Source organism: Macaca thibetana, chromosome 3 (genome assembly GCF_024542745.1).
Source record: "Macaca thibetana thibetana isolate TM-01 chromosome 3, ASM2454274v1, whole genome shotgun sequence".
Lineage (NCBI taxonomy): Eukaryota > Metazoa > Chordata > Mammalia > Primates > Cercopithecidae > Macaca > Macaca thibetana.
In genome coordinates, this window is record NC_065580.1 from 38,612,983 (window position 1) to 38,622,831 (window position 9,849).

At 34.6% G+C, this 9,849-nt stretch overlaps 1 protein-coding gene across 1 annotated transcript in view; it reads right to left on the reverse strand.

The window, feature by feature from the left end:
* The window catches only part of KCND2 (potassium voltage-gated channel subfamily D member 2), a 492,852-nt gene that overhangs the window by 350,025 nt on the left and 132,978 nt on the right, over positions 1 to 9,849 (reverse strand). The gene's annotated exons all lie outside the window — the stretch shown is intronic.

Sequence of the window (9,849 nt, forward strand, 5' to 3'; positions counted from 1 at the left end):
TCTGTGTCGGCATTCTCATTATTTCCCCAGTCTCTACATGTTATATGTTGTGGTATAGCAGTGACTTACCAATCTTTACCTCTAGCTATAATAAGATCTTGCTCCTTGGCCGGGAGCGGTGGCTCACGCCTGTAATCCCAGCACTTTGGGAGGCCGAGGCAGGTGGATCACGAGGTCAGAAGATCGAGACCATCCTGGCTAACACGGTGAAACCCCGTCTCTATCAAAAACTACAAATAATCAGCTGGGCGTGGTGCTGGCGCCTGTAGTCCCAGCTACTCGGGAGGCTGAGGCAGGAGAATGGCGTGAATCCGGTAGGCAGAGCTTGCAGTGAGCAGAGATCGCGCCACTGCACTCCAGCCTTGGGCGACAGAGCGAGACTCCATCTCAAAAAAAAAAAAAAAAAAAAAAAAGATCTTTCTCCACAGCTCCAGATATATGTCTGTATTATCTTTTAGGTAGATCCCCCTGTATATACCATTAAGACCTCAAACTCCAAAAGACAACAATTTAATCTTACTGTTTGTCTTCCTGCACTGTTCCTAACCCACATTCCATTCTGCTCCTCTTTTGTTCTCCAAAATTGATTAGTGATGATATTTTTCATTTAGTATTTCGAGTTACAAACTCAACATGTATTCTCAATTCTTCGTTCTCCTTCATATTCCTTCAATCGTCATGGGTTTAAAATTACGTTCTCTAAATATTTTTGGACTAGACATTTTCTCTCCATTGTACCTGACTCAGCCTTGGTACAGGCCCCCATTTCTCAAACATGTGTTGCAAGAGCAAGAGCCTCTTGGCTTGTCGCCAGAATAACTTTTCGAAATTATACATCTGATCATGATTTTCTTCCTGGAATCATTCCTTGACTCCTCTTCATCTACACAATGAAGTGCAAACGTTTCAGTAAAACATCTACATCTCTCCAGCCTCATCTTTCATCTCTTAACTCTTCATATAGTACGCTTGAGAAATATAGAATTATTTCATATTTCTGGAAGACATGAAGGCATTTATGTTTTTATATGTTATGTTTTTATAGTATCATTATAATTTTATAAGGTTTTTATATTATATTACTATGTTTTTGTATTATAAGGTTTTTATAATACATAATAACTGAATATTTACATAGAAGTTATTACATACCAGACACTGTTAACCTGCTTTATATGCATTATAAACTCTGTAGTAACCATCTGGAGTTGGTCTTAGTTTGTCCATTTTACAGGTTAAAAAACTGAGGCACAGGAAAGGGAGGACATTATCTGATAGCACATAGCTGGTTAGTGATGGAACCAAAATTCAAGCATCAGTGGTCTGGATCCAAAGTCCATGTGCCTAAACACTACAGTATGCCTGCCTCTCCCTTTGGAGTCTTATTATTGCATGCATCAAGTGCTGTCACACTTTTGGTGGGGTTTTCTTTTATAACTACACTATGACCTCTTTCAAGATAATGTCTACTTCTTATGTATCTCTACATTCTTACTCTCTAATAAAGTGTTGGCACACAATAGAGCTAATAAAACTTCTTCAGCTTCCTGCTCAACAGTGACAAAGAAAACGTATTTCCTAAGTTTCGTTCTATGTACACACCTATGCTGTGGGATGATTCCTGGGAAAAATATTTCACATTCAAATCACTTTGGGGGTTCACCTGGTCTCTGCCTTTCTCTTGGAGTTTTACAATGCACATTAATACAACCATAGCCCCATGAAGGTGTATTACAGGAAATTTTGTTGTTTTCTTTTCTTTGAGAATTTCCAAAATATATTTGAACTTCAAAATCTCACTCATGCCCTTACTGCATCTCCGAGGAATAGCTATCACATCTTATGAAACTACTGTTTTGAAGACTGTGCTCTGTGAAATTCTGATTTAAAAGATAAAGACAAAATCACATAGCCAGGCATTCAAAAGTCATCATATCCTGACTCTAAGCTAATTTTCTAGTTTTTCTACTCTAGACAGATACCCTTCATATAGCCATGCTCATTCTTATCTTAAAAAAAAAAATCATTTTACTTTCTTATCCCTCTGCCTTAGCTGTGGGCATTTCTCGCACTTCTTAATCCTAGAATGACTCTCTGGCCCTGTCTCCATTCTTCATTTCTCAGCTCAATTCCTAACTTTGCATTAATGTGTGTCTCACCTCTCCAGTGAAGCAATCTTTTCTTGTGAACTCCTTTAGCAATTATTGCTTACACCATTAATTTTGCTATTAATCAGCTACTGCTGTGTCACATATTTCTATTGTTGACAAGAAAGGCTATTTAAATTATTAGTGTGCATGTGTTTTGCTTTTGAAAAAAAGTCATTGAATTGTATGACCTGAATTCTTCCCATGTCTATCCAGGGCAGTAACTATTGGAAACACACCATAAAAGACTGATATTTTGTTGCTCCTTCTAAACCAGCAGAAGAGATTCGCTAAAATCACAAGCTTCACTGAATATTAATGCAGTGAAAGAAAATTCCATATGATTGAGAGTTTACATCTTTTATGTTGTACAAACTAGGTTGATTTTGAGATTACTAGAAGAAAAAAGTGCATATTTTAAATATATCACTTTGAATTTTATTCGAAATAATGATCCTTTTGATGGGGAAAATTTTTTTCAAGAAGTAAAAGTAAATTGTGTCCATTATATTTAACTATTGGTGGGCCATAGTTATTCACCAGATACCATATGCCTCTCTAGTTTCCCTGGGGAAAAATATATATTACATTAAAATATTTGTTTGTGATGACAACTAAATTTGAAAGTAGTTCCTTTATACCACCTTCATAAGACAAATGTACCTTTCTGAAAATACATAACTGAGAAATGAAAGCTACAAACAAATGAATTTTCCTTTTTAAAAAAATCACTAACCAATACCTGCTATACCATGACAGAAACCAATAAACACTCAATGCAATTTACAGTTTCACTAGCATATGGAATTTTCCCAGGAACTTTCCTGATGTCTAAACCAATACCACAAAATGTATTGAATACTCCTACCTTCATTCTACACTTAATATCTGTCATGATTCTGCCTTTAGAAAGACAAATTAGTCATATGATGACAAGTAGTTCAGTAATCACCTGACAAACAAGAAGATTTTTAAAAATATCTGTTCTCTTAATTTTGATTTTGATGTGACATCTATAGTTATAAATTTTGCATATATAACCTTATAACTGTGTCCATGTGAATGATATCTTTTAGTGCTTATTTATCCATTTTTACTTGAAACATTTATGGAAATATACATGGAAATGTGTTATTTCTCTAACATCATGTAAAAATTATGTTGTATTTTAAACAAGTCATCAGAATAAGACATGATCTTTCACTAAGATGTGTTTTCCATAACTCTTTCTTGTTTCTAAACCTCAGTTGTATCAGTATCAATTCCCACTATTCAGTCCACCTGGGCCTGTGGCACTATCAGTCACTCTTGAAGAAATGTCAGGAGAAGACATTAGAAACTCAAGTGGGATTCACCACATTAGGTATCAGCAGTGACAGGCTTTGTAAAGTTGGCTTGAACTAGCACATGGCAAATGTTAGCTTTAAAATTGAAAATGACAAATGATGGACTGGACTTAATTTAACACAACCTTTATTACTTGCATTGGCTTTTAAAAGACTAAACCTATACTGGACATTTTTAATTCTGGCCGCTTTGAAAAAATATAGATCTTTTGCTTCCTTAAGATAATTCATAAAATATAAATGGAAGTACTTAAATCACAAATCTGACAATTTTTCTTCATTATCTTGTTAACTGCAAATAAACAACAGCATCCAGATTTTGTTAAATTCATTCCCAAAGGGATTTTCTATAGAGTCAAATGTGACTTTGGAGTGACCGAATCTACTTGTGTATAGTAATTATATCATCTATCTTTACATATATAAAATGAAGTACCTGATTTTATCTGCAATGCCTATTATGATACGGGGTATTTGTTATTTGCTCCATCAATATTTGTGAAAGAGAAGAAAGGGAAAGAAGGAGGAGGAGCTACCAAGGAGAAGAAAATTCACAAAGGTCCCTGAAAAAAAAATCAATACTAATAATAGAGAATCTTAGAATTTTCATCCTCTATCACACACATCAAAAATCAATCTAAGAAAGGTTAGGAGTAACACAGGTTATTACTGTCCAAGCTGGGTTTAGAACCCTAGCCCAAATCACAGGTTCATGCCTTGATAGAAGTTTGCCTTCCATGGGTATCAGGACTAACAGGAAACAAACATTTCCCTGGCTTAATGTATCTGTGTAGTTTTTCTTTCTTTTTTCCCCACAAAGTCTATGAATTTTTCCATTTTCCTTGCTTTACAGTATTTCCTCATCTTTTAAACATGTTTAGATCATCCAACAAGCTATAAACAGCTTTTGTAAAAATAAAGAAATGTGACATTAAGAGATGTCACAAGTGTAGAGATGTTCAGAATATGCTGTATTCAACCAGTAATGCTGCAAATGTTGGAAAAAATGACATGTACTAATGAAACCTATGGCACTAATGAGAGGGTCTGGTGTCACACAGTATCATAAAATCCTCCCGAAGGTTCACTACTAAACCATGTTGATAACGTCATTTTTAGTAAATTCAGGAGTGACTCATTCCTGGATGACAGGTAAGTACAGATACTGCTAAGTTACCTCTAAAGCTCTGTCAGTAAACTTTTCAGAAAATAAAACAGAATGTCATTATTAGGAAAATAAAAAAGCTCAAACTCTCTAGTTTTTTTGTCTTAATACATTGAAATTTTATGTATGGTTTCTGCTGAAATGTTAATTTCCTAGTGTAGTTTTAATGAATATGCTTTACAGAAAAAAAAATCATGTCTGTATTTTCACAACAAAAATCCTGAAAATGGTTTATTTTCTTCCCGTTAGTCTCAGTGATATGCAAAAATACCTTGAGATTCTTTTAAAAGATCTTGATATTTTATTTGTTTATATGCAGAAGAAAAATTAAATATCTATTTTGCTAAACAGAAAAAACATTTTAAAACGTCACTCTGATCAATAAAATTAGAAATTGTGTTGTTATATAATTATATAAATGCATTTTCTTCCCCATAATTATTTATTTGCATTTCATCTTGTTTTAATAAAATTAAAATTTTGAATGTGAAATTGTTTTCAAGTATAAGTCTTATATTAAAAAAAAAATCACTGGGCGTGGTGGCTTATGCCTGTAATCCCAGCACTTTGGGAGGCCCAGGCAGGTGGCTCATTTGAGGTCAGAAGTTTGAGACCAGCCTGACCACATGATGAAACCCCGTCTCTCTTAAAAATACTAAATAAATAAATAAATAAGCCGGGCTTGGTGGCCATAGCCTGTAATTCAAGCTACCAGGAGGCTGAGGCAGAAGAATTGCTTGAACACGGGAGGCAGAGGTTGCAGTGAGCCAAGATCGCATCACTTTACCCCAGACTGGGTGACAGAGGGAGACTCCGTCTCTCAAAAAAAAAAAAAAAAAAAAATCATGAATAATAAGGTGATTTGACTAAATTTCTGGGCCAATCTGTAGCTACAATCTCTTCGGACATCTTCCTAGCTGACAGAGGGAGAAGCGTAGCCTCCACAGTCACAAATTCTCTCTTCTAGGAACTTGGAATTGGGATTAAGATATTATAATTTACTTCGGGTTACTCCCTGGAAGGGAGAATTTATCAACTTTTGGGAGCTTCAGAGCTTTGGCTAAGTTATCTTTACATATGGACAATGCATGAGAGAAAGCCAGACCGTGGAAAGTGACGTTTAAAGTTCAAAACATATTGTTATGTAAGTTCAGTATCTTCTGTATTTCCGGTTATGCTTCCCAAATTTACTTATTACACATTGGTCCCATTATACATCCTTGGCTTAAAGGATTGAATATCTATTCTGTCACTCAACAGTAATAATATAAGGAGATTTTAAAAGAAGATGTTTAATCTTCATTAAGATTATAACTTTATCTACTGCAAGCTCCTTTGGTCTAATCATCTATTCAAAATATGTAGATTATGTAAGCAAACTATGTCAAAAAGATAATATAAAATTAAAAAAAAATATTTGCAGGTTTATTTTAAGTCTCTGGGAACATTTTAAAAAGTACACTGGAATTTATTATCAAAGTTCCTCCTGTAAGAAACAAAATGAATCATCTTTAGAGGGAAATGAAAAATTTCACTCTCAGGTACAGAAGCATGTGACTAATAATCTTAAAATAGCAACTAGCTTGGCAATAACCAAAGAAAGAAACTACTGCAACATTAATCCACACAGTGTAACTCACTTGATACTGTCTCCTTCAATATCTCTCACATCTTAATATCCACTATCGCCAGCTCCAATCGAGAAAAAAAAGTTAAAAAAATTAAAAACAACAACTCTTAGGTCAGAAAATAAATGTTTATCGTTTTCAAAAGCTGGAATGCATTGGGTTACTACAATCACTCCGTTTTACTCCCTGTTCCTTGTTTTCTTAGCATCCTTTTTTGTGGGGGAAGGGATGCACACGGGAAGCTTCCTTAATTTAGTTCCTTTCATCTGAAGATTTCAAAAGCTTTGCTGATGGCTATTATTTACAGTAGCTGAGTAAATGGGAGCACGGAGCCAATGGGAAGCTATAACTATTCTATAAATGAATTATAAAGCAGTAGAATCTTGTTAAAACAAGTCAAGATGTAAAATGTCTTAGGTACTCTGCTTCATTCTGAACTCATTTTCCATTTGTTAAAGCAATTCACCATTTTGTCACCCTTTTCTTACATTCTTATAACAATAACAATTTTGGTTACTTATTCGGAAACATTGAGCCGTCGGGCCCTAATTTTGTTTTTAGAAATTAAGCCCAGCTGATGTACTACCAATGCGGGTATACTTAAAAAGAGTGGTGGGGTATGTGTAACAGTACGACATGCAATTTCAATGTGCTTTAGGATATGCATTATATCCTAAATAGGATATATGATATGTATCCTATTTATAATAGGAATAGGATATGCAATTTCAATGTGCTTTAGGATATGCATTATATCCTAAATAGATATATGATATGTATCCTATTTATAATAGGAATAGGATATGCAATTTCAATGTGCTTTAGGATATGCAGAGAGAAAGAAAGGAGAGAAAAGTAAGTCTTAGACTCAAAACTGATGGAAAACTGAATAAAGTTCTATTACAGGAAAGGATAGAATACCTAACAAAGCAAGTCTACAGCAAGATAATTTTGGACAGAAGGCTACTAAGACAACAGATGAGGAGACGAGTTGTGTCAAAGAGGCAGAGATGTGTGGCTAAAGATGGGGGGAAGAGGACTGAATCCCTATAAATACAATAACATTTCTAATAATGAAATATCTATCAAAGCTTTTGAAATCCATGGCTCCCACGCCTGGTCAATCATCAGAATCGCCTAAATAGCTCATATATATGGACTCCCACTGTGTACTCCCTAGAAATACTGGTTTAGTAGAACTGGCTCAGAGTCCAAAAATTGTACAGTATTTTTAAAAGGTTTTGTGGTGAATTAGAAAGTATACATGTTTTAGATCTACCTTTCCACAATGGCCAGTACCTCAAAAGCATATCTAACTCTGGAAACAGCACATAATTCCCTAGTTCCCATTTACTAACGTGAAAAAGGCAGCTTAAAATAGGAACTGAAAAAAGACAGGTTTGCCTTGAGATCACATGTCATACTCAGGCCATTTTTTTTATTTCAGTACAGCTGCATGGTCTGTATCTTGAGATGCTACCCTGCTATCTGTCCTAGATTTTTCGCTCCCTGCTTTTCTCTTGGTTTGAACCATGGGATAGTGACACCAAATGCAGTCCAGTTGGAACACTGGATTTTATCAGGATCCATAGGCTGTCCTGTATTTACCAAACTTATCTTTTACCTTCTACTCATGCTGACCTCACAAATCTAAGAGGCACAGAATCAGACAAGTTAGAGCCACGAGTTTTACCAGAGTGCCCCATGGTCACTTTGGGTCTTTTTTTTTTTTTTTATAGTACATGCAGTGCTCATTTAATTTGACCCTCTTTATTCACAATCAATTAACACTTAATTGCCCAAAGATTTGCTTAAGGTTATCTCAATCAAGAAGGTTTCTTGATCACGTTAGTGTTATCTATATCAATATTTTTAAAGAGTGATCTTTGCTCCAAATCAGAAACACTGGTGTCCCTCTTAGATGCACAGTCACAGTCTGCATAGCCTACTGAATTAGAATCTATGTGTGCAGGAATTAGATATCTGCATTTTAAAATTCATTCTGCATGTAACCTTTATGCACATTAAAGTTTGAGGATTGTTGGTAAACACAGTGGTAGTTTAATTGATTAAATAATTACTTGCTTTATTAATTGATTTCACAAACAATTTGTTGCTTTCTAGGTGCCTGTCATTTAATAGGCTATGGGAGTATAAAGACAGTTTGAAAAAAGTGTATTACATTCCAGTGGGAAACACAGACAAGTCAGTAGATACACAGGGAAAGGTGTTACTTTCAGTTCTCATGATTCTGAAAAGTTGTTTGATAGCTCAGTACTTTAGTGACATGACTTTGCTTTATTGATATATGGTTGTTTGCTGTTTAGTTTGCAGTGAAAAAAGTCATAAAATACAATTTTAAAATTTTCTCCAAGGAGACTAAAGTACTCCTCCTTATTGTAGAACCCTTTTGTATTCAGATTTTTAAATATGGCATATTTGTTAATATACAAATTATTGTGTTCAGGTGTAACCTAAAAAGTCAAAACAAAAGATCCATGTTAATAGTCAAAATGCTTTGACCTCTACTTTTGCTGCTGTTCCATAAGACATTATAACATGTTTCAAAATAATATAATTGAGTTTTGGTGTTTCATGGACACAATGTCACTGTAATTTTAATTTATAAAATTAGCTAGAGGCCGGGTGCAGTGGCTCATGCCTGTAATCCCAGCACTTTGGGAGGCTAAGGTGAGAAAATCACATGAGGTCAAGAGTTTGAGACCAGTCTGGCCAACATGGTCAAACTCCGTCTCTACTAAAAATATGAAAATTAGTCAGGTGTGGTGGCAGGCGCCTGTACTTCCAACTACTCAGGAGGCTGAGGCAGAAGAATTGCTTGAACCTGGGGGGCCAAGGTTATAGTGAGCCGAGATGACACCACTGCATTCCAGCCAGGGTGACACAAGGAGATTCTGTTTCAGATGAATAAATAAATAAATAAATAAGGTAAAAATAAAATTAGCTAGGGATAAATTATTGGACAAATATATATGAAAGTTATTATGTGAAGAATAACATTATAAAAAACAAATACTTGAAGCATCTATACATTATTTATTGTTAACGTTTTCCAAATGTTTAAGTGGAGTTTTTGGAAATATGGGAAATTTTAATACAATGATCACAGTACTATATAGAGAGGTTTAAGGTTTTATATCAGATTACATAAATGACAGGATAGATAATATCTATTTTTAAATAGTAAAAGTAAACCCATATTTTATCAAATGCAAGATGCCCTCTGTTTTTTTTTTTTCTTTAATTTTTTTTCTATGCTTTTTTCTCTAATTTTTTTTTCTTATGTAGTGTAAGCACCATGAATACGCCATAGACTCTGAACACAGAGTTCACCATGTAGTCAGGGTGACGATATAATGTGATGAATGCTATAATAGTATCACTGAGCCAAATATGCTGTTACAACCAGTAATCATTAAGTATCATATTAAACATAAAATATTTAAAAATATTATGATTCTACTATATAGTATACACAATAGCCAACACTAAAGGGAATACAAGATGCATAAGGGCCTTATGTCCAGTAAGCTGATGAGACA